Source organism: Ranitomeya variabilis, chromosome 1, assembly GCF_051348905.1.
Source record: "Ranitomeya variabilis isolate aRanVar5 chromosome 1, aRanVar5.hap1, whole genome shotgun sequence".
In the NCBI taxonomy this organism is placed as follows: Eukaryota; Metazoa; Chordata; class Amphibia; order Anura; family Dendrobatidae; genus Ranitomeya; species Ranitomeya variabilis.
The window spans coordinates 1,159,738,297-1,159,763,299 of record NC_135232.1 but is presented as its reverse complement, the minus strand read 5'-3'; the positions used below and the strand labels follow the sequence as shown (position 1 = coordinate 1,159,763,299).

The 25,003-nt window shown below is 47.2% G+C and overlaps 1 protein-coding gene across 1 annotated transcript in view; it reads left to right on the top strand.

The window, feature by feature from the left end:
* The first annotated feature begins 831 nt into the window (after positions 1-831).
* Positions 832-25,003, top strand: part of LOC143793438 (uncharacterized) — a 71,818-nt gene continuing 47,646 nt past the window's right edge. The window contains exon 1 of the mRNA XM_077280395.1: positions 832-963. The gene's annotated coding sequence lies outside the window, so the exon portion shown is untranslated. The remainder of the gene's footprint in view (positions 964-25,003) is intronic.

The window sequence follows — 25,003 nt, the reverse complement described above, 5'->3', positions numbered from 1 at the left end:
GTGCAAGTGCTGAACCAGAGCAGGAAAGTGGAGAATAACTCACTCTGAGTGTCATGATCCAAACTGGGTTTTGGGTCTTGTCTCTCCTTTCCCTGTTTGGTCATGTCAGGGGTTAACATTCTCTGCCTCATTCCAGAGTCGGGTCTACTATTAAGCTGCACTGCATCCTGCAGGCAGTGTCAGTTATATTTCCTGCCTACGGCATGTGTAGCTGGCTCTGGTGAAACCCTGATTTGTCCTGCTGCCTTTAGCTTACTTTGCCCATGTCTGTTCATACCTCTCTTCCTGCCCCTGACTCTGTTTGTCCCTGTGTGTTTGGATTCCCTGGTATTTGACTCTGCTTTGGCTCTGACCTGCTTCTGTCTCTCCCTTCTGATACTTCTTCTATGGACCGGTACTGACCTTCTGGCGCTCCTTTGACTCTGTGTTTGAAATTTCCCTTTGTACTACACTACTCTCTGGTATCTACCCGGCTTGTCTGACCATTCTGCTGCCACCTGGTGGTAGCCTCGCTGCAGTTCTGATGGTCCGCTATGAGCAGGATTTCAGCCCTCTCCACTCTGATGCTGTCTAGAGGAGTCTGCAATTACTTGCGGAGCTGCAGCGTGACACTGAGTATTCTTAACTGTTGTTAATAGTGGATTCTGCTGCCATGCTGCTATAAACCATCTAGGGGGCACTGTCCGTAACACCAATGTCATTTTTCCCGGCTCACAAACATGTGCTAATATTGCAGTTTTTTGTTTTCCCATCTTTCACGTTATCAATATTCATGTTTTGGTTGTGCATATATATTACTGTATTGAGGTGTAGATCTTTACTGTGATTGGATGCTGACATAGGGTGTGTGGCATAATACAGGTATAAAATGAGCTGCACTTCTGCTTGTGCTGTCTGATCTCCGACATCACAAGAAAATATTCACAAGAGAAGACTAAATCTGCAGAATCCAAGCTCATAAAGGTCAGTGGTCCTGTAATCCCGGGAAGGTCTCCTCTGACTGACACTTCCTTTCTATATGCAGATGTTTGTATGTTCTCCCCGTGTTTGTGTTGGATTTCTCTGGATAATCTGGTTTCCTTTCACAATCCATAGTCTGATAGGAAATTAAGTTGTGAACCCCAGTTTTATTAGCGATCTGCTCCCTGTACTCATTCTGCATTTTCTACTTAGAGGCTGATAGGGTGTGGTGCCATTGTTCGTGGAACTAAAACTCCTAGCATAGTCTGATAATATGTCAGTTTATACTTCAAATTTACATTTGTGATACTTGTCACCCACAATTGATAAGTAGTTGCAACGAGTTACCTTTTTGGGGTCTATGCATTGTTGAATGGCATATCAATATGATATTCCATAAATGGATAATATGTCATGGTTTCGACATTGACTGTGGCCAAGGAACGCTGTGAGTGACAGCTCAGCCGCCATAATTGTTCTGGAGTATGCTGGACTGTCAGTTGTGTGAGTAACAGTCCAGTTATCCAATCCGATCCTGGGGCATGCTGGGTTGTGACCATTTTGGCTGACAGCCCTGCAGCTCAACCTAGTTCAGTCTGCGGTCGTGTCCCCAGGTGCCTCTCATCCTTTATCATTTGCTAGGTATTTAGCTGGCTTGTGTTAGTAGTCAGTGTCAGTCGTAGCTTTGCTTAACTTAGGTGTGTTTGCTTAGCCCTATGTCTCTTTTCTCTTGTTGCCGTACCTGGGATTTGTCTTGACTATTCTTGTAGATTATCCCTGCTGCTGTTGATGCTCTCTGACTTCATGTATCTAACCCCGGACTTGGTCTCTGACTATTCGTTTGTTTTACTCCCTTATCTTGATGTACCCTTTTGGCTTTTGATCCCAGTCTGTTTCCTGACTACTCCTTTGTCTCACCCCTCTGTACTACGAGCCCTCCTGGTATCTGACCTCGGACCTACTGACTAACCTATCTCACGGCTAGTCTGTCTCACGTAATAGACACAAGTCGTGGCCACTTTTGTAGAGAAGCATGTAGCTTCATTCTGACAATAAAATAACAGATGTGAATCATCACCAATGTGAATGAAGCCTACACAGATGTAATGCTTATCAGATTGTATAAATACAAGGTAAATGTAAATAAAAATGAACTTACTGTTACACTAAGGTACCTTCACACTGAACAACTTAACAACGATAACGACAGAGATCCGTGACGTTGCAGCGTCCTGGATAGCGATATTGTTGTGTTTGACACGCAGCAGCGATCTGGATCCTGCTGTGACATCGTTGGTCGGAGCTAGAAGGCCAGAACTTTATTTAGTTGCTGGATCACCCGCTGACATCGCTGGATCTGTGTGTGTGACACCGATCCAGCGATGTCTTCACTGGTAACCAGGGTAAACATCGGGTTACTAAGCGCAGGGCTTCCCTGCACTGTGTCAGCGCCGGCCGGCCGTAAAGCACAGCACAGCGGTGAAGTCACCGCTCTGCTTTAGGGCCGGCGCTTACACAGTGCAGGGAAGCGGACGCCGGGGACGCGACAGACACCGGAATGTAAGTATGTAGTGTTTGGGTTTTTTTACATTTACACTGGTAACCAGGGTAAACATCGGGTTACTAAGCGCGGCCCCTGGTTACCCGGGGACTTCGGCACCACACAATGACGAAACAGCAACGCTGCAGCGATCGGCATCGTTGTCTATATCGCTGCAGCGTCGCTTAATGTGACGGTACCTTAAATCTTTGGCTTTTGTGATAATGAATGTGCCGTATTATACTTCAGAATTGTGAAGGTCAGATACTGGGCTATAGATACTATCAGTATTTCATTTCTGCTCTTTGTCCCGATGGTGCTATTTATGCAATATTTAGATATGCACATTTATAATAGGCAGTATGTTTTCATATTATTTGTATGCTTAGTATTTAATTAATATTTGTAATCAAGATTTTACACTAATTATTTAGTAACGCGGTGAGTAAGCCGGAGCTAGAAAGTATTTAATGAGCGGCTTATTTACACATTCTGAGTAAAGAGACACTTTGCCATGGATCAAGTGGCAGGATCAACACTAGAAATGCAAAGTGCCATCATCTGTGTCAGGAACATAATATATTTGATTGTCTATGATTACGCACACTGAGCTCTACTACTTCCATTAAAGCTAAGCACAGACACACGCTGTGGGCTTTTCCAACCCCCCCTCTGCACTCTGCCAAGGAAGCTATTTTTCTCTCTTGGCCTGCAGGCCCCCCCTGAATACAGCTGTAACTTGAAACTCCAGTGTGGGACTCTGTTCCCTCCCTCTCAAATGCAGGACTGTGGGGAAAACCAGTTTGTCTGAAATCATGTACTCTTTTACCCTGTCTGACCTGAGGGTAAGGGGGGTGCCAGAGAGCTGCATGTTCCAAACAAGAACTGGGAAGTGGGATATAGATAAATCTCCTTCAGAAAAGAACTGGACAACCAAACAACCCCTGGTTCATGACATATTAGTGTGAGCGGCGAGGATTATAAAGTTATCCTCCCTGGGATCCGTGACATATTGGTGGCAGCGGTGGGATAATAGAGCATTAGTGATCTGGTTTGAGCAATCATTCCTTTCACTAAAAACTTGCACAGTTCTTGAGAGGACTCGGCGCTAAAAAGTTTTAGAGAACGAACTCAGTGTTTACTAGTCCTCCTGAGACAATACCGTGTGTACTTGTGATTACCCCCTCCCTTTCTCTTTTTGTTTTTCTATCCTATCTTTTATTTGGCAACCATGGCTATGCTTTGAGAAGACTGGTATAAGCAGCATAACAAGGACACTCTTATTGCCCTTTGAGGGTTCAGGCAGATTGACGCCACGGGCAAAACCAAAAGCCAACTGGTCGCGGCTCTGGTGCAACTGGAAATCGCTCAGAGCCCAGCGAGTGCAGAAGCCGGCGCAAGCGAAAATGGTGCTGCAGCAGAGGCCCAACCACTGAATGCTGGCCCTACTTGCAATCAGGGCAGATTGGACCCCCACCTGCAGGCAGCCTTGGAACAACTCCCCGCCGACGACCGTGATGGACTCCTGAGGCTGATCCAGCAATACCAGCAGGAGCCCCAAGCTGAGAGCCGAGCTGAGTGGGAGGCCCAGAGGAACCATGAACTGTGGCTGGCTGAACTCAGAGCCATACTACCATGCAGAGCAGTGAGTCAAGCAATGCCCAGTTACCCAAACCCCGGCCAGAGCATTTTCCTGTGATGGAAAAGGATGGGGATTTGGACACTTTTTTGAGGGCCTATGAGAAGGCTTATATACAGTATCGGCTGCCGGATGATGAATGGGCCCGATACCTAACCCCAGGGCTAAAAGGCAAAAGCTCTCAAGGCATTTGCTTCTCTCCCGCAAGACCAAGATGATGACTATGAGGCCATCAAGCAGGCCCTGATAACCAAGTACCAGCTTACACCTGAGGTTTACCGTAGAAAGTTCCGGAACCTCCAAAGTGGCCCACACAACAGCTACGGCGATGTGGCGCATGGACTGGGACCCACTTTGACCAGTGGACCCAAGGACTGTCAGTGACCACCTTTGCACAGCTGCGGGACCTGATGATCAAAGAATAGGTCTTATATCTTTGCCGAGCTGAGGTGCAACAGTTCATGATAGACAGAGAGCCCAAAGACGTGGCTAATGCAGTGCAGATTGCTGATGCCTAAGAGGCCAACCATAAATCGGGTGTGCGGAAGCCAGTCACCGCCAGCTGCAACCAATGCCACTACTCCTGCCAGCCGACTCACCAGAGTCCCTGTCCCTGTTGCCAACAGCACCAGATCTACCACCGACCTTTGCCAGTGTTTTTCCTTCAAATGGACTGGTCATATCAGCGCCCACTGTCCAGAGAAACAGAAGAACCCCCCAGCCATGGACCCAGGACCTAATGTAGCAGTTCTTTTGGTGGGTGGGGCGGATGGGAGGGTGTATGACACCGTGCAGCACATCACCTTGGGGGGACTGTTATGACCTGGTGGTAAGGTCCACACAGAGAAGACCTGGAGATTAGGTGCACACCGCAATGACCTGGTGGTTAGGAGCACACTGGATGACCTGGTGGTTAGGTGCACACTGAGATGACCTGGTGGTCAAAACAAAACTTGTGACAAGCTCTGAGGAGGTGGTAACTCTACTGACCGCAATCCCTAATCCTGACACCAACACTAGAAGTAGCCGTGGAGCGTTCCTAACTCTCCCTAGACGCCTCGTCACGGCCTAAGAGCTAACTACCCCTGAAGATGGAAAATAGAAAACTACCTTGCCTCAGAGAAATTCCCCAAAGGAAAGGTAGCCCCCCACATATATTGACTGTGAGTTAAGAGGGAAGTATCAAACGTAGGAATGAAAACAGATTTTAGCAAAGGAGGCCACAACTATATTAGATAGACAATAGATAGAATAGCAAAGAGAACTGTGCGGTCAGTACAAAAACTAAAAATCCACGCAGAGTATGCAAAAAGACCTCCACACCGACTCACGGTGCGGGGGGGGAGGGCATCTCTGCACCCCAGAGCCTCCAGCTAGCAAACAAATATCATAATGGCAAGCTGGACAAGAAAAATAGCAAAAACAGAGGAATAACCTCACATGCAAATGGACACAAAAATCATAAGCCAAAACTTAGCTTCTGCTGGAATGGACAGGCCATCTGAGAAATCCAAGAGAGATCTGAACCAGTCCTGAGACATTGACAGCTGGCATCAACTAACTAGCAAGGCCTAGTTAAATAGAAGACCAGCAGAAACAATGAGTGCTTCCAGCTGAGAAAGCACCATCAAGGAACAGCCGTTCCACTCAAAGCCACCAGAGGGGGCCCAAGAGCAGAAATCACCAAAGTACCATTCCTAGCCACAGGAGGGATTCCAAGAACGGAATTCACAACAGGGGACATGTCGCTCAAGCCCTCAAGGACACCGGGGCTGAAAGAAACCCTCATCCGACTCGAACTGGCATGAAGAGATTATTCCGGGGAAAACCCTGACTGTCACCGGGATTGGGGGCATCCGCTGTTTCTTGCCAATAGCCCGGGTGTATATAGATTGGGGTGCCGGGAGTGGGGTGAAGGTAGTGGGGCTGTCCGATAACTTGCCCACTGATGTTTTATTGGGGACTGATTTGAGGTGGATAGTCGCATATTATGTCCCTGACTCCCCTCCCCGATCGAATGCTGATGATAGCGATGGGAAATTGCAGGTGTTACCTGACAATGCTTTACCGATTAATGATGTACCTGATAATCATTTTTCTGAAAATGCTGAGGATAATATGGATAATGGGGATGATGAAAATGTGCATGTCTTACCTGCTAACCATTTATTTCCTAAGAATCATGTGTTCACAGGAGCAGGAGTGCTCAGCCATGTCACTCTGTGGGTGGGAAGGCTGAGGAACCCCTAACAGGAGCAAGTGATGGTGCTAAGGGAAATGGGGGGATGCATGGGAACCATGAGGAACGTGATGCCGTGCAACTGACCAGTGCCACAGAGGAAGCTAACTGCACCATAACTAGCACTGCTCCTGAGATGTTGGAGGTGGATGGGGAGGTAGAGCCCATAGCAGCGCCGGCTGATGGGTCTGTGGAAATCCCCAGGGAGACAGCCTATGTAGCTGCTGTCACCTGCAGTCAGAGTGCCCGGAATGCAGATAACGTTCTGCCTTCTGGACCCTCATCAGTCACAGGCGTGACTGAATCAGAGATGGACCCAGAGGAGGTCCCAGAGGGTTCCCATGGGGAAGGGACCCTGATGTTCCTTCTAACTGCTCCCTGCCAGGAGTTCCAAGCTGCTCTGCACTCAGATGCGAGCCTGGAGAATTTGAGACACCTTGCCGAGATGCCCACCTCCGTGGCTGATAAGGAGAGGGTGTTCTGAGAACAAGGGAGGTTGTACCGGGAGACAGTACCTGGAAAATCCCAAAAGGAGTGGTTGAGGGTGTCATGATATGTACTTTTTTCCCTGTCCTGTATTTTGTATAATATGTCATGATGTGGTGCGACTTCTTTTTGGTTGTATTTACTTTACACTTTGCAATGTCATGGGATGTATGTAACTTAACCTGTCTCCTTCCCCCAATACTTGCAGCCCTAAGCTATAATGTAATTAAGCTTTGTCGACACCACTAGTGAAGGAATAGCCATTCTTCCTCACAGCAGGTGGCTAGTCAAATGCACATACTGGATAGACTAAGCGGAGCTGACCAGTCTAGAATCTTCTAGTGGACCCAACCATTGAATAGAAGGTGTGACTCCTACCCCCTTCATGGGCTGATCCCAGGAGCTCAGACAATCCATTCTTATTTTTGAGATCAGATGTGAGTTGAGCCTTGAAGGAGAAGGAGTGAGGATTCTTAGCCGAGGCAAGATCCCACGTCCATCTGTGACTGCGGAAGCGAACGGGGCGAGACTTGAGCTGAGGACATATCTCGTAGTTCGTGGGATTGTTTTGGGATCCCTTGGACTCGTGTGGACTATTGCTTTGTTAGCTGGCACAAGGATTATCGGGAGGTGCCCCGAACCTGTTCCGTTGGACTAATTGTGGACTCTGTAGATCTACCTGCATGTGTTGTTCCAGCGTTCTTGATAATAAATCTGCTGAATCATCCCTTGGCCTGTTGTCCCTTCTTGCTCTGCCGTACACCCCGTCACAGAGGGAAAGACAGCGGGGCGTCCCGTACCAATTCAGGGGTGAGTTGTTGCAGATTGGTCATGGGATCCCACTCGCTGGACACTTGGGGATCAGCAAAACTAAGGCCCGGCTTTCACAACACTTCTGTAGGCCCAAGATGGTGACAGGTGTAACAAACCACTGATGCTCCTGTATCACCTGCCATAGAGTGGGGAAGGCGGGGCCTACTCTTAAGGCTCCCCTGATCACTTTGCCAGTGATAGAGGAGCCTTTCCAGAGGATCGCGGTGGACATTATGTGCCTGCTGGCTGTTCCTAGCAGCTCTGGAAAGCAATACGTCCTTACTGTGGTAGACTACATTACCCGGTTGTTATGATCTGGTGGCCTAGGAGCAGCATGAGACGTGCTCTGGAGGAGGTGGTACCTGTACTGACCGCAGACCCTGAACTTAACACAACAACTAGAAGTAGCCGTGGGATGTACCTAACACGGCCTAGACACCTCGACACAGCCGGAGGACTAGATACCCCTAAAGATAGAAATGGGAAAACTATCTTGCCTCAGAGAAAATCCCCAAAGGATAGACAGCCCTCCACAAATATTGACTGTGAGAGGAGAGGGAAATAACATACGCAGACTGAAACCAGGATTTAACAAAGGAGGCCACTCTAGCTAAATAGAAAGGACAGGACAGAGTACTGTGCGGTCAGTATTAAAATACTAGAAAATATCCACCACAGAGAATACAAAAATCTCCACACCTAACTAAAGGTATGGAGGGTAAATCTGCATCTCCAGAGCTTCCAGCTTGGCTGAATAAATCCTTACACAGACAAAGCTGGACAAGAAAAAACATAGAAATGCACTGAACTATAAAGTCCACAGCATGTGGACTGCAAAAACAAAGCCAGGACTTATCTTTGATGATTTTGACAGAATAGCAGGAGAAACCAGGCAGAGATGTGAATCCTCCAAGAAACAATAGACAACTGGCACTAACTAGAGAATCAAGCGAGACTAAATAGCCCAGTAAGGCTTGTACTCAGCGGACGCACCTGATGACATGCTTCGATCCAAAGACAGCACTACCACTTACAACCACCGGAGGGAGCCCAAGAGCAGAATTCACAACACTACCCCTTCCTTGAGGAGGGGTCACCGAACCCTCACCAGAGCCCCCAGGCCAATCAGGACGAGCCAAATGAAAAGCACAAACCAAATCATCAGCATGAACATCGGAGGCAGCAACCCAAGAATTATCCTCCTGGCCATAACCCTTCCACTTGACAAGATACTGAAGCCTCCGCCTCGAAAAACGAGAATCCAAAATCTTCTCAACCACATATTCCAACTCCCCATCAACCAACACCGGAGCAGGAGGATCAACAGAGGGAACAACGGGCACCACATATTTCCGCAACAAAGATCTATGGAAAACATTATGGATGGAAAAGGAGGCTGGAAGGGCCAAACGAAAAGACACTGGATTAATAATCTCAGAAATCCTATAGGGACCAATAAAGCGAGGCTTGAACTTAGGGGAAGAAACCTTCATAGGAACATGATGGGAAGACAACCAGACCAAATCCCCAACCTGAAGCCGGGAACCAACACCCCGACGACGGTTAGCAAAACGCTGAGCCTTCTCCTGAGACAACACCAAATTGTCTACCACATGGGTCCAAATCTGCTGCAACCTGTCAACCACAGAATCCACACCAGGACAGTCAGAAGGCTCAACCTGCCCAGAAGAAAAACGGGGATGAAAACCAGAATTGCAAAAAAAAGGCGAAACCAAAGTAGCCGAACTAGCCCGATTATTAAGGGCAAACTCGGCCAATGGCAAAAAGGTCACCCAATCATCCTGGTCAGCAGACACAAAGCATCTCAAATAAGTCTCCAAGGTCTGATTAGTTCGCTCGGTCTGGCCATTTGTCTGAGGATGAAATGCGGAAGAAAAAGACAAAATCAATGCCCAGCCTAGCACAAAAGGCCCGCCAAAACCTAGAAACAAACTGGGAACCTCTGTCAGACACAATATTCTCAGGAATGCCATGTAAACGAACCACATGCTGAAAAAACAACAGAACCAAATCAGAAGAGGAAGGCAACTTAGGCAAGGGTACCAAATGAACCATCTTAGAAAACCGATCACAAACCACCCAGATAACAGACATCTTCTGGGAAACCGGAAGATCTGTAATAAAATCCATAGAAATATGCGTCCAAGGCCTCTCAGGGACCGGCAAAGGCAAAAGCAACCCACTAGCGTGGGAACAGCAGGGCTTGGCCCGCGCACAAGTCCCACAGGACTGCACAAAAGAACGCACATCCCGTGACAAAGAAGGACCTACCAACCAAATCTCTGGTACCAAAAATCCCAGGATGGCCAGCCAACACAGAACAATGAACCTCAGAAATCACCTTACTAGTCCATCTATCAGGAACAAACAGTTTCCCCGCTGGACAGCGGTCAGGTTTATCAGCCTGAAATTCCTGAAGCACCCGTCGTAAATCAGGGGAGATGGCAGAAAAAATCACCCCTTCCTTGAGAATGCCAACCGGCTCAAGAACTCCAGGAGAATCAGGCAAAAAGCTCCTAGAGAGGGCATCAGCCTTAACATTCTTAGAACCTGGAAGATACGAGACCACAAAATCAAAACGGGAGAAAAACAGGGACCATCGAGCCTGTCTAGGATTCAGCCGCTTGGCAGACTCGAGGTAAATCAGATTCTCATGATCGGTCAAGACCACAACACGGTGCTTGGCCCCCTCAAGCCAATGTCGCCACTCCTCAAATGCCCACTTCATAGCCAACAACTCCCGATTGCCGACATCATAATTGCGTTCCGCAGGCGAAAACTTTCGTGAAAAGAAAGCACACGGTTTCATCAAGGAACCATCAGAATTCCTCTGAGACAAAATGGCCCCTGCCCCAATCTCAGAAGCGTCAACCTCAACCTGAAAAGGAAGAGAAACATCCGGCTGTCATGATTCTCAATGGCGAGAGAACATAGCCCAGCATATATGAGAACTAGCTCTTGGAAGATGGAAACTATACTGACCATGAACTAAACCTGCCGCACAACTAGAAGTGGCCGGGTAGCATGCCTACGTTTTTTTATCCCTAGATGCCCAGCGCCAGCCGGAGAACTACCTAATCCTAGCAGAGGAAAAGACAGTCCTGGCTCACCTCTAGAGAAATTTTCCCAAAAGGCAGACAGAGGCCCCCACATATATTGGCGGTGATTTTAGATGAAATGACAAACGTAGTATGAAAATAGGTTTAGCAAAATCGAGGTCCGCTTACTAGATAGCAGGAAGACAGAAAGGGCACTTTCATGGTCAGCAGAAAACCCTATCAAAACACCATCCAGAAATTACTTTAAGACTCTAGCATTAACTCATAACACCAGAGTGGCAATTTCCGATCACTAGAGCTTTCCAGACACAGTAACGAAACAGCAGCTGTGAACAGGAACAAAATGCAAAAACACACAAGGACAAAAGTCCAACTTAGCTGGGAGTTGTCTAGTAGCAGGAACATGCACAGAAAGGCTTCTGATTACATTGTTGACCGGCAAGAAACTGACAGAGGAGCAAGGTTATATAGCGACTCCCACATCCTGATAGGAGCAGGTGAACAGAGGGGATGATGCACACAAGTTCAATTCCACAAGTGGCCACCGGGGGAGCCCAGAATCCAATTTCACAACAGTACCCCCCCCTCAAGGAGGGGGCACCGAACCCTCACCAGAACCACCAGGGCGATCAGGATGAGCCCTATGAAAGGCACGGACAAGATCGGAGGCATGAATATCAGAGGCAGTGACCCAAGAATTATCCTCCTGACCGTATCCCTTCCATTTGACCAGATACTGGAGTTTCCGTCTGGAAACACGAGAGTCTAAGATCTTTTCCACAACGTACTCCAACTCACCCTCAACCAACACCGGAGCAGGAGGCTCAACGGAAGGCACAACCGGTACCTCATACCTGCGCAACAATGACCGATGAAAAACATTATGAATCGAAAAGGATGCAGGGAGGTCCAAACGGAAGGACACAGGGTTAAGAATCTCCAATATCTTGTACGGGCCGATGAACCGAGGCTTAAACTTAGGAGAAGAAACCCTCATAGGGACAAAACGAGAAGACAACCACACCAAGTCCCCAACACAAAGCCGAGGACCAACACGACGACGGTGGTTGGCAAAAAGCTGAGTCTTCTCCTGGGACAACTTCAAATTGTCCACCACCTGCCCCCAAATCTGATGCAACCTCTCCACCACAGCATCCACTCCAGGACAATCCGAAGATTCCACTTGACCGGAGGAAAATCGAGGATGAAACCCCGAATTACAGAAAAACGGGGACACCAAGGTGGCAGAGCTGGCCCGATTATTGAGGGCGAACTCCGCCAAAGGCAAAAAAGCAACCCAATCATCCTGATCCGCAGACACAAAACACCTCAAATATGTCTCCAAGGTCTGATTAGTCCGCTCGGTCTGGCCATTAGTCTGAGGATGGAAAGCAGACGAAAAAGACAAATCTATGCCCATCCTAGCACAGAATGCCCGCCAAAATCTAGACACGAATTGGGTCCCTCTGTCAGAAACGATATTCTCAGGAATACCATGCAAACGAACAACATTTTGAAAAAACAGAGGAACCAACTCGGAAGAAGAAGGCAACTTAGGCAAGGGAACCAGATGGACCATCTTAGAGAAACGGTCACACACCACCCAGATGACAGACATCTTCTGAGAAACAGGCAGATCCGAAATAAAATCCATCGAGATGTGCGTCCAAGGCCTCTTCGGGATAGGCAAGGGTAACAACAATCCACTAGCCCGAGAACAACAAGGCTTGGCCCGAGCACAAACGTCACAAGACTGCACAAAGCCTCGCACATCTCGTGACAGGGAAGGCCACCAGAAGGACCTTGCCACCAAATCCCTGGTACCAAAGATTCCAGGATGACCTGCCAACGCAGAAGAATGAACCTCAGAGATGACTCTACTGGTCCAATCATCAGGAACAAACAGTCTACCAGGTGGGCAACGATCAGGTCTATCCGCCTGAAACTCCTGCAAGGCCCGCCGCAGGTCTGGAGAAACGGCAGACAATATCACTCCATCTTTAAGGATACCTGTGGGCTCAGAATTACCAGGGGAGTCAGGCTCAAAACTCCTAGAAAGGGCATCCGCCTTAACATTCTTAGAACCCGGTAGGTACGACACCACAAAATTAAACCGAGAGAAAAACAACGACCAGCGCGCCTGTCTAGGATTCAGGCGCCTGGCAGACTCAAGGTAAATTAAATTTTTGTGGTCAGTCAATACCACCACCTGATGTCTGGCCCCCTCAAGCCAGTGACGCCACTCCTCAAAAGCCCACTTCATGGCCAAAAGCTCCCGATTCCCAATATCATAATTCCGCTCGGCGGGCGAAAATTTACGGGAAAAAAAAGCACAAGGTCTCATCACGGAGCAGTCGGAACTTCTCTGCGACAACACCGCCCCAGCTCCGATTTCAGAAGCGTCGACCTCAACCTGAAAAGGAAGAGCAACATCAGGCTGACGCAACACTGGGGCGGAAGAAAAGCGGCGCTTGAGCTCCCGAAAGGCCTCCACAGCATCAGGGGACCAATCAGCAACATCAGCACCCTTCTTAGTCAAATCAGTCAATGGTTTCACAACATCAGAAAAACCAGCAATAAATCGACGATAAAAGTTAGCAAAGCCCAAAAATTTCTGAAGACTCTTAAGAGAAGAGGGTTGCGTCCAATCACCAATAGCCTGAACCTTGACAGGATCCATCTCGATGGAAGAGGGGGAAAAAATGTATCCCAAGAAGGAAATCTTTTGAACCCCAAAAACACACTTAGAACCCTTCACACACAAGGAATTAGACCGCAAAACCTGAAAAACCCTCCTGACCTGCTGGACATGAGAGTCCCAGTCATCCGAAAAAATCAGAATATCATCCAGATACACAATCATAAATTTATCCAAATAATCGCGGAAAATGTCATGCATAAAGGACTGGAAGACTGAAGGGGCATTTGAAAGACCAAAAGGCATCACCAAATACTCAAAATGGCCCTCGGGCGTATTAAATGCGGTTTTCCACTCATCCCCCTGCTTGATTCGCACCAAATTATACGCCCCACGGAGATCAATCTTAGAGAACCACTTGGCCCCCTTTATACGAGCAAACAAATCAGTAAGCAGTGGTAACGGATATTGATATTTAACCGTGATTTTATTCAAAAGTCGATAATCAATACACGGCCTCAAAGAGCCGTCTTTCTTAGCCACAAAGAAAAAACCGGCTCCTAAGGGAGATGACGAAGGACGAATATGTCCCTTTTCCAAGGACTCCTTTATATATTCTCGCATAGCAGCGTGTTCAGGCACAGACAGATTAAATAAACGACCCTTAGGGTATTTACTACCCGGGATCAAGTCTATGGCACAATCGCACTCCCGGTGCGGAGGTAGTGAACCAACCTTGGGTTCTTCAAAAACGTCACGAAAGTCAGACAAGAATTCAGGAATCTCAGAGGGAATAGATGATGAAATGGAAACCAAAGGTACGTCCCCATGAGTTCCTTTACATCCCCAGCTTAACACAGACATAGCTCTCCAGTCGAGGACTGGGTTATGAGATTGCAGCCATGGCAATCCCAGCACCAAAACATCATGTAGATTATACAGCACCAGAAAGCGAATAACCTCCTGGTGATCCGGATTAACATGCATAGTCACTTGTGTCCAGTATTGTGGTTTATTACTAGCCAATGGGGTGGAGTCAATCCCTTTCAGAGGTATCGGAGCCTCCAATGGCTCCAAATCATACCCACAGCGTTTGGCAAAGGACCAATCCATAAGACTCAAAGCAGCGCCAGAGTCGACATAGGCGTCCGCGGTAATAGATGACAAAGAACAAATCAGGGTCACAGATAGAATAAACTTAGACTGTAAAGTGCTAATTGAAACAGACTTGTCAGGCTTCTTAGTACGCTTAAAGCATGCTGATATAACATGAGTTGAATCACCACAATAGAAGCACAACCCATTTTTTCGTCTAAAATTCTGCCGCTCGCTTCTGGACAGAATTCTATCACATTGCATATTTTCTGGCGTTTTCTCAGTAGACACCGCCAAATGGTGCACAGGTTTGCGCTCCCGCAGACGCCTATCGATCTGAATAGCCATCGTCATGGACTCATTCAGACTCGCAGGCACAGGGAACCCCACCATAACATCCTTAATGGCATCAGAGAGACCTTCTCTGAAAATCGCCGCCAGGGCGCACTCATTGCACTGAGTAAGCACAGACCATTTGCGGAATTTTTGGCAGTATATTTCAGCTTCATCTTGCCCCTGAGACAAGAACATCAAGGCCTTTTCCGCCTGAAGCTCTAAATGAGGTTCCTCATAAAGCAACCCCAAGGCCAGAAAAAACGCATCCACATTGAGCAACGCAGGATCCCCTGGTGCCAATGCAAAAGCCCAGTCTTGAGGGTCGCCCCGGAGCAAGGAAATTACAATCCTGACCTGCTGTGCAGGGTCTCCGGCAGAGCGAGACTTCAGGGACAAAAACAATTTGCAATTATTTTTAAAATTTTGAAAGTGAGATCTATTCCCCGAGAAGAATTCAGGCAAAGGAATTCTAGGCTCAGACATAGGTGCATGAACAACAAAATCTTGCAAATTTTGTACCTTTGTGGCGAGATTATTCAAACCTGCAGCCACACTCTGAAGATCCATTTCAAACAGGTGAACACAGAGCCATTCAAGGATTAGAAGGAGAGAAAGAGAGGAAGGCTGCAGTATAGGCAGACTAGCAAGTGATTCAATTAAGAGCACACTCAGAACTAGAGGGAAAAAAAAAAAAAAAAAAAATTGTAGCAGACTTCTTTTTTCTCTCCTTTCTCAGCAGTAATTTAACCCTTTTTGGGCCGGTCAAACTGTCATGATTCTCAATGGCGAGAGAACATAGCCCAGCATATATGAGAACTAGCTCTTGGAAGATGGAAACTATACTGACCATGAACTAAACCTGCCGCACAACTAGAAGTGGCCGGGTAGCATGCCTACGTTTTTTTATCCCTAGATGCCCAGCGCCAGCCGGAGAACTACCTAATCCTAGCAGAGGAAAAGACAGTCCTGGCTCACCTCTAGAGAAATTTTCCCAAAAGGCAGACAGAGGCCCCCACATATATTGGCGGTGATTTTAGATGAAATGACAAACGTAGTATGAAAATAGGTTTAGCAAAATCGAGGTCCGCTTACTAGATAGCAGGAAGACAGAAAGGGCACTTTCATGGTCAGCAGAAAACCCTATCAAAACACCATCCAGAAATTACTTTAAGACTCTAGCATTAACTCATAACACCAGAGTGGCAATTTCCGATCACTAGAGCTTTCCAGACACAGTAACGAAACAGCAGCTGTGAACAGGAACAAAATGCAAAAACACACAAGGACAAAAGTCCAACTTAGCTGGGAGTTGTCTAGTAGCAGGAACATGCACAGAAAGGCTTCTGATTACATTGTTGACCGGCAAGAAACTGACAGAGGAGCAAGGTTATATAGCGACTCCCACATCCTGATAGGAGCAGGTGAACAGAGGGGATGATGCACACAAGTTCAATTCCACAAGTGGCCACCGGGGGAGCCCAGAATCCAATTTCACAACATCCGGCTGACGCAACACAGGGGCAGAAGTAAATCGGCGTTTAAGCTCCTGAAAGGCCTCAACAGCCGCAGAGGACCAATTCGTCACATCAGCGCCTTTCTTCGTCAAATCGGTCAGGGGTTTAACCACACTGGAGAAGTTGGCAATGAAACGGCGATAAAAATTAGAAAAGCCCAAAAATTTCTGAAAGCTCTTCACAGATGTGGGTTGAATCCAATCATGAATGGCCTGAACCTTAAAAGGATCCATTTCTATAGACGAGGGAGAAAAAATGAAACCCAAAAAAGAAACCTTCTGAACTCCAAAGAGGCACTTAGACCCCTTCACAAATAAAGCATTATCATGAAGGATCTGAAATACCATCCTGACCTGTTTCACATGAGACTCCCAATCATCGGAAAAAATCAAAATGTCATCCAAATATACAATCATGAATTTATCAAGATAATTGCGGAAGATATCATGCATGAAGGACTGAAACACAGATGGAGCATTAGAGAGCCTGAAAGGAATCACAAGGTATTCAAAATGGCCTTCGGGCGTATTAAACACAGTTTTCCATTCGTCACCCTGTTTAATACGAACAAGATTATACGCCCCTCGAAGGTCAATCTTAGTAAACCAACTAGCCCCCTTAATCCTAGCAAACAAATCAGAAAGCAAAGGCAAAGGGTATTGAAATTTGACCGTGATCTTATTCAAGAGGCGATAATCAATGCAGGGTCTCAAGGAGCCATCCTTCTTGGCAACAAAAAAAAAAACCCGCTCCCAATGGTGAAGAAGATGGCCGAATATGCCCTTTCTCTAAGGACTCCTTAACATAACTCCGCATGGCGGTATGTTCTGGCACAGACAGGTTGAAAAGTCGGCCCTTAGGGAACTTACAGCCTGGAATCAAGTCAATAGCACAATCACAGTCCCTATGCGGAGAAAGGGAACTGGACTTGGGCTCATCAAATACATCCTGGAAATCTGACAAAAACTCAGGAATTTCAGAAGAGGGGGAAGAGGAAATTGACATCAAAGGAACGTCATTATGAACCCCCTGACAACCCCAACTAGTCACAGACATAGATTTCCCATCCAGCACCGCATTATGTACCTGTAACCATAGAAAACCCAGTACAATAGCATCATGCAAATTATGCAACACCAGAAAACGACAATCTTCCTGATGTGCTGGCGCCATGCACATGGTCAGCTGTGTCCAAAACTGAGGTTTATTTTTAGCCCAAGGTGTAGCATCAATGCCCCTTAAAGGAATAGGGTTCTGCAAAGTCTGCAAGGGGAAACCACAAGGCTTGGCAAATTCTAAGTCCATCAAGTTCAAAGCGGCACCTGAATCCACAAACGCCATGACAGAAAATGACGACAATGAGCAGATCAAGGTCACAGATAACAGAAATTTAGGCTGTACAGTACTGATGGTAACAGAACTAGCGACTCTCTTTCTACGCTTAGGGCAATCAGAAATAACATGAGCATAGTCGCCGCAGTAAAAACACAACCTATTCTGATGTCTGAATCCTTGTCGTTCAGCTCTAGACAAAATCCTATCACACTGCATAGGTTCAGGACTCCGCTCAGAGGACAACGCCATCGTGTGCACAACTCTGTGCTCACGCAAGCGCCGATCAATCTGAATGGCCAGAGACATAGAATCACTCAGACCAGCAGGCGTGGGGAACCCCACCATAACATCTTTAACGGATTCAGAAAGACCCTTTCTGAAGATTGCCGCCAAAGCATCCTCATTCCATTTAGTGAGCACAGACCGTTTTCTAAATTTCTGGCAGTATAATTCTGCCGCTTCCTGACCCTGACACAGGGTCAACAAGGTTTTTTTCTGCATGATCCACTGAATTAGGTTCATCATACAATAACCCTAGCGCCTGAAAAAAGGTGTCTACATTAAGCAAGGCCGGATTCCCAGATTCCAGGGAAAATGCCCAATCCTGAGGATCACCATGCAGCAGAGAGATGACAATTTTAACTTGCTGAATGGGATCACCAGAGCAACGGGGTTTCAGAGCAAAAAACAGTTTGCAGTTATTTTTAAAGTTCAAAAACTTGGACCTGTCCCCAAAAAAACAAATCAGGAGTTGGAATTCTAGGCTCTAATACAGGAGTCTGGACAATATAATCAAAAATACCCTGTACTCTTGCAGCAAGTTGGTCCACACGAGAAGCCAAGCCCTGAACATCCATGCCAGCGCCAAACTCCTGAACCACCCAGAGATTAAGAGGGAAGAGAAGACAAAGTAGACTACAGAAAAAAAAATGGCTCAGCACTTTCCTTCCCTTCTTTTGAGATGCATTTAACTCATTGTTGGCCAGTTGCACTGTTATGATCTGGTGGCCTAGGAGCAGCATGAGACGTGCTCTGGAGGAGGTGGTACTTGTACTGACCGCAGACCCTGAACTTAACACAACAACTAGAAGTAGCCGTGGGATGTACCTAACATGGCCTAGACACCTCGACACAGCCGGAGGACTAGATACCCCTAAAGATAGAAGTGGGAAAACTATCTTGCCTCAGAGAAAATCCCCAAAGGTTAGACAGCCCCCCACAAATATTGACTGTGAGAGGAGAGGGAAATAACATACGCAGACTGAAACCAGGATTTAGCAAAGGAGGCCACTCTAGCTAAATAGAAAGGACAGGACAGAGTACTGTGCGGTCAGTATTAAAAATATCCACCACAGAGAATACAAAAATCTCCACACCTAACTAAAGGTATGGAGGGTAAATCTGCATCTCCAGAGCTTCCAGCTTGGCTGAATAAATCCTTACACAGACAAAGCTGGACAAGAAAAAACATAGAAATGCACTGAACTATAAAGACCACAGCATGTGGACTGCAAAAACAAAGCCAGGACGTATCTTTGATGATTTTGACAGAATAGCAGGAGAAACCAGGCAGAGATGTGAATCCTCCAAGAAACAATAGACAACTGGCACTGACTAGAGAATCAAGCGAGACTAAATAGCCCAGTAAGGCTTGCACTCAGCGGACGCACCTGATGACATGCTTCGATCCAAAGACAGCACTACCACTTACAACCACCGGAGGGAGCCCAAGAGCAGAATTCACAACACCGGTACCCAGAGGCAATGGCTCTGTCCTGAACTAGGGCGGATAAGGTGGCAGATGCACAGTTGACCATGTTTTCACAGGTAGGATTTCCCAGGGAGATGCTTACCGAACAAAGGACCCAATTCATGTCTCACCTAATGGAGGCTCTCTGTAAGAAAATGCAGGTGAAGCCTCTGGTATCAAGTTAGTATCACCCACAGACCAATGGCTTGTGTGAGTGCTTCAACGGTACCTTCAAACAGATGCTGCGTATGCTGATTGAGACCCAAGGACGCAACTGGGAGTGGTACCTCCCACACCTGCTATTCGCTTACCGAGAGGTTCCGCGTGCCTTGACGAGGTTCTACCCCTTCTAAGTCCTGTATGGCAGGTGAGTCCAGGGACCCATTGGGTTGGTAGTGGAATCCTGGAAAGAGGAGCCTAACCCTTCTTAAGTGTCCATAGTGGAGTATGTCATGTGCTTCCGTGACAAAATGCAGAGGCAATTGGTGTATGACAACATGATGCAGGCTCGGGCTGACCAGAACGCCTGGGAGCAGACCTACCAGGTTGGTCAAAAGGTGTGGGTGCTAGTCCCCGTACCAAAGGATAAGCTTCAGGCAGCCTGGGAAGGCCGTATATGGTCCACCAACAACTCAATCCAGTCACTTATGTGGTCACGCTTGACCACGCTCGGGGTAGGCGAAAGGCCTTTCATGTCAATATGATGAAGGCTCATCATGAGCGTGAGGCCTACATCCTACCGGTCTGCAGCCTGCCATAAGACTGGGAGGAAGACACCCTCCTGGACATGCTGGCCCATGCCAAGGACGGTGGGTCCATCAAGGACGTGGAGGTAAGCGCCTAGCTATCCAAACCCCAGTGGTCGCAGATGCGGACCACGCTGGAACACTTCTGGGCCATGTTCTCCAACGAACCTGGAAGGACTGAGTTAGCTGTCCATGAGGTGGACACTGGGAATCATGCCCAACTATGGTGAACACCCTATCGGATCTCCGATGAGGTGCAGCAGGTTATGCTGCAGGCTATCGATGAGATGTTACAGCTGGGGGTGATACAACGGTCTAAAAGCACGTGGGCCTCACCTGTAGTCCTCGTGCCAAAGAAGGATCGGACAACCGGTTCTGCGTGGACTACAGGGGGCTCAACGCCATCACAGCCTCTGATGCACACCCAATGCCGTGCATCGAGGAGCTGCTTGAGTGGTTAGCTGGCACCAAATATCTGTCCATAATAGATCTGAGTCGAGGATACTGGCAGATTGTCCTGAGCCCCAAGGCGAAGGAGAAGTCTGCCTTTATCACCCCCTTCGGACTGTACAAGTCCACGGTCATGCCCTTTGGCATGAAGAATGCCCCTGCCACTTTCCAGCGGATTGTCAATCACCTGCTTTAGGGACTTGAGAAGTACGTGTTGGCGTACTTGGATGACATTGCCATCTTCAGTGACTCCTGGGATGAACACTTGCAGCATCTTCAGGAGGTGCTCAGGCAAATTCACCAAGCAGGTCTGATCATCCAGCTGGGAAAGTGCCAGATGGGCATGATAGAGGCCCACTACCTGGGGCACCGGGTAGGTGGGACTCCATGGGGCCAGAGCTTGGGAAAGTGTACGCGATCACGTCCTGGCCCGCCCCCAGGACCAAGAAGCAGGTGGTCATAGAATCATAGATTCATAGAAAGTTAGAGTTGGAAGGGAACTCCTGGGTCATCTGGTCCAACCCCCTGCTCAAAGCAGGATTCACTAAATCATCTCAGACAGATGTCTGTCCAGCCTCTGTTTGAAGATTTCCATTGAAGGAGAACTCACCACCTCTCGTGGAAGCCTGTTCCCCTCATTTAACACCCTAACTGTCAAGAAGTTTTTTGTAATATCTAATCTGTGTCTCCTCCCATTCTGTTTCATCCCATTGCTTCTAGTCTTTCCTTGTGCAAATGAGAATAAAGATGTGACAGCCCTTGAGATATTTGTTGACAGCTATTAAGTCTCCTCTCAGTCTTCTTTTTTGCAAGCTAAACATTCCCAAATCCTGTAAACGTTCCTCATAGGACATGGTTTGCAGACCGGTCACCATTCTGGTCGCTCTTCTCTGAACTTGTTCCAGTTTGTTGATGTCTTCTTTAAAATGTGGTGCCCAAAACTGGACACAGTATTCCAGATGAGGTCTGATCAAAGAGGAGTAGAGGGCAATAATGACTTCACGTGATCTAGACTGTATGCTTCTGTTAATACATCCCAGAATTGTATTTGCCCTTTTTGCTGCTGCATCACACTCTTGACTCATGTTCAGTATGTGATCTATTAGTATTCCCAAGTCTTTTTCACATGTGCTGTTGCTGTGCCCTATTCCTCCCATTCTGTATATGCTTTTTTCATTTTTTTTGCCCAGATGTAGTACTTTGCACTTTTCCCTGTTAAAAAACATTCTGTTAGGGTACTGTCACACAGTGCAATTTTGATCGCTACGACGGTACGATTCGTGACGTTCTAGCGATATCGTTACGATATCGCAGTGTCTGACACGCAGCAGCGATCAGGGACCCTGCTGAGAATCGTACGTCGTAGCAGATCGTTTGGAACTTTCTTTCGTCGCTTGATCTCCCGCTGACATCGCTGGATCGTTGTGTGTGACAGCGATCCAGCGATGTGTTCGCTTGTAACCAGGGTAAACATCGGGTAACTAAGCGCAGGGCCGCGCTTAGTAACCCGATGTTTACCCTGGTTACCAGCGTAAACGTAAAAAAAAAAAAAACCGTACATACTTACATTCCGGTGTCTGTCCTCCGGCGTCTCAGCTTCTCTGCACTGTGAGCGCCGGCCAGCCAGAAAGCGAGCACAGCGGTGACGTCTGACGTCACCGCTCTGCTTTCCGGCCGCTGTGCTTACACAGTGCAGAGAAGCTGAGACGCCGGGGGACAGACACCGGAATGTGAGTATGTACTGTTTGTTTTTTTTACGCTTACGCTGGTAACCAGGGTAAACATCGGGTTACTAAGCGCGGCCCTGCGCTTAGTAACCCGATGTTTACCCTGGTTACCCGGGGACTTCGGCATCGCTCCAGCGCCGTGATTGCAACGTGTGACCGCAGTCTACGACGCTGGAGCGATAATCATACGATCGCTGCGACGTCACGGATCGTGCCGTCGTAGCGATCAAAATGGCACTGTGTGACGGTACCCTTAGTTGCTGCCCACTGCTCCAGTTTATTTATATCTTTTTGACTCCTCTCTTTCTCTTCTCCAGTATTAGCTATCCCTACTAGCTTTGTGTCATCAGCAAATTTAATCAGTTTACCCTCAATTCCTTCATCTAAATCATTGATAAAGATGTTGAACAGTACAGGGCCCAGGACAGAACCCTGTGGTACCCCACTTGAGACATTCATCCAACTGGATGTGCAGCCATTTACGACCACTCTTTGGGTCTGATCACTAAGCCAGTTATGAATCCACCTAACAGTTGCCTTATCCATTCCATACTTAGTCATTTTTTCAATAAGGATTGTGTGAGATACTTTGTCAAATGCTTTGCTGAAGTCAAGGTATACTATATCTACAGCATTTCCCTGATCCACCCAGTCAGTGATTCTGTCATAGAAGGAAATTAAGTTAGTTTGACATGACTTATTAGTTACAAACCAATGCTGACTCTGTTTAATTACTTTATTTTTATCCAGGCACTTACATGCATGGTCTTTAATAATTTGTTCAAAGATCTTTCCTGGTATATACGTCAGACTCACCGGCCTATAGTTCCCTGCGTCCACCTTCTTCCCCTTTTTGAAGATAGGAACAACATTTGCTCTTCTCCAGTCTTCTGGGACTTCTCCTGTTCTCCAAGAATTTTCAAAGATTATGGAAAGTGGTTCAAAAATTTCTTCTGCTATCTCCTTCAGTACTCTGGGGTGTAATTCATCTGGACCTGGAGACTTGAATTCATTTATGTTAGCTAAGTGTTTCATCGCTATCTTTTTGTTTATAAATATCCTGGATTCTTCTATTCCCCTAATAGGACAGTGAAGATCAGTTGATGTTATATTTTGTTTCTGAGAGAAAACAGATGCAAAATAGGAATTAAAAAATTCGGCCTTCCCAACATCCTTTCTTACCATTTCATCATTTTCATCCTGTAAAAATCCTGTAGCATCTTTGATTTTTCTTTTACTTTTGACATATCCCCAAAATACTTCTTATTGCTTTTGACGTCTCTTGCAAGCTTTAATTCATTGTCAGCTAAAGTTAATCTGATTTGTGCCCTGCAGGTTCTGCAGACAGCATTATATTTTCTTTAGATATGCCTCCCTCTTTCCATTTGATGAACATTTCTTTCTTCCTTTTTAGCATGTGTTTAAGTTCTGTGTTCATCCATCCTGGTTTCCTTAAATGCTCCCTATTCTTCCCTCTCCTTGGAATTGTTAACGATTGTGCTTTGAGAATCTCAATTTTCAAGATTTCCCATCCTTCCTGGACTTTTTTGTCCTTAAGGATATCCAGCCACTGGATCCCTCCGATTCTCTTTAGGTGTCCCTTAACCTTGATGTCTGAATCTTCACAGGTGATGTCCTTCCAGGGCACTGCAGGGTACTATGGGCGCTTTGTACAGAACTATAGTAGCCTGGCAAAACCCTTGACGAACCTCACCAGGAAGAAGCTACCCCAAACAGTCGACTGGACAGACCGCTGTGAGGTGGCCTTCCAGGCTTTGAAAACAGCCCTGTGCAACTCTCCCATTTTAAAAGCAGTTAACAGCAGTCGACCCTTCCTGGTGCAGACCGATGCCAGCGAGTTTGGCATCGGTGCTGTGCTCAGCCAGGTTGACTCGGGGAATCAAGAGCACCCCGTGTTGTACCTGAGCTGAGAGCTTCTGCTGAGGGAAGTGTCCTATTCCACCATCGAGAAGGAATGCCTGGCCATGGTCTGGGCCCAGCAGCGTGTACAGCCCTACCTGTACGGTCACACCTTCATGGTGGTGACTGACCACAACCCTTAGCGCTGGCTAAAAGCCATGTGTGGAAACAATGGGAGGTTGCTACGCTGGAGCTTTGCCCTCCAATAGTATGACTTTACCATGAAACACAAAAAGGGCAGGGAGCATGGCAATGCAGATGGGTTGTCCCGCCGGGGCGAACCTGCCGACGTGCTCATAAAGGAGTTTTTGCCTCTGTAGTGCAGTCCAAAAGGAGGAGGTGTCAGGAACATGATATATTTGATTGTCTATGATCACGCACACTGAGCTCTGCTACATCCATCAAAGCTGAGCACAGACACATGTTGTGGGCTTTTCTGACCCCCCTCTTCACTCTGCCTAGGAAGCTCTTCTCTCTTGGATGCAGGCAACCCTCTCCCCACTGAATACAGCTGTAACTTGAAGCTCCAGTGTGGGACTCTGCCCCCCTCCCTCTCGAATGCAGGAGTGTGCCCAAAACCAGTTTGTCTGAAACCATGTGCTCTTTTGTTCATGTACAAACCTAATTGTAAGGCATAACTTGACCCCAATTAGTGACAGAGATATGAAAGTTATATATTTGCTATGTGCATCGGCCGGGCCATAACCAGTACGTTCTCCAATTTCCTGCACCCTT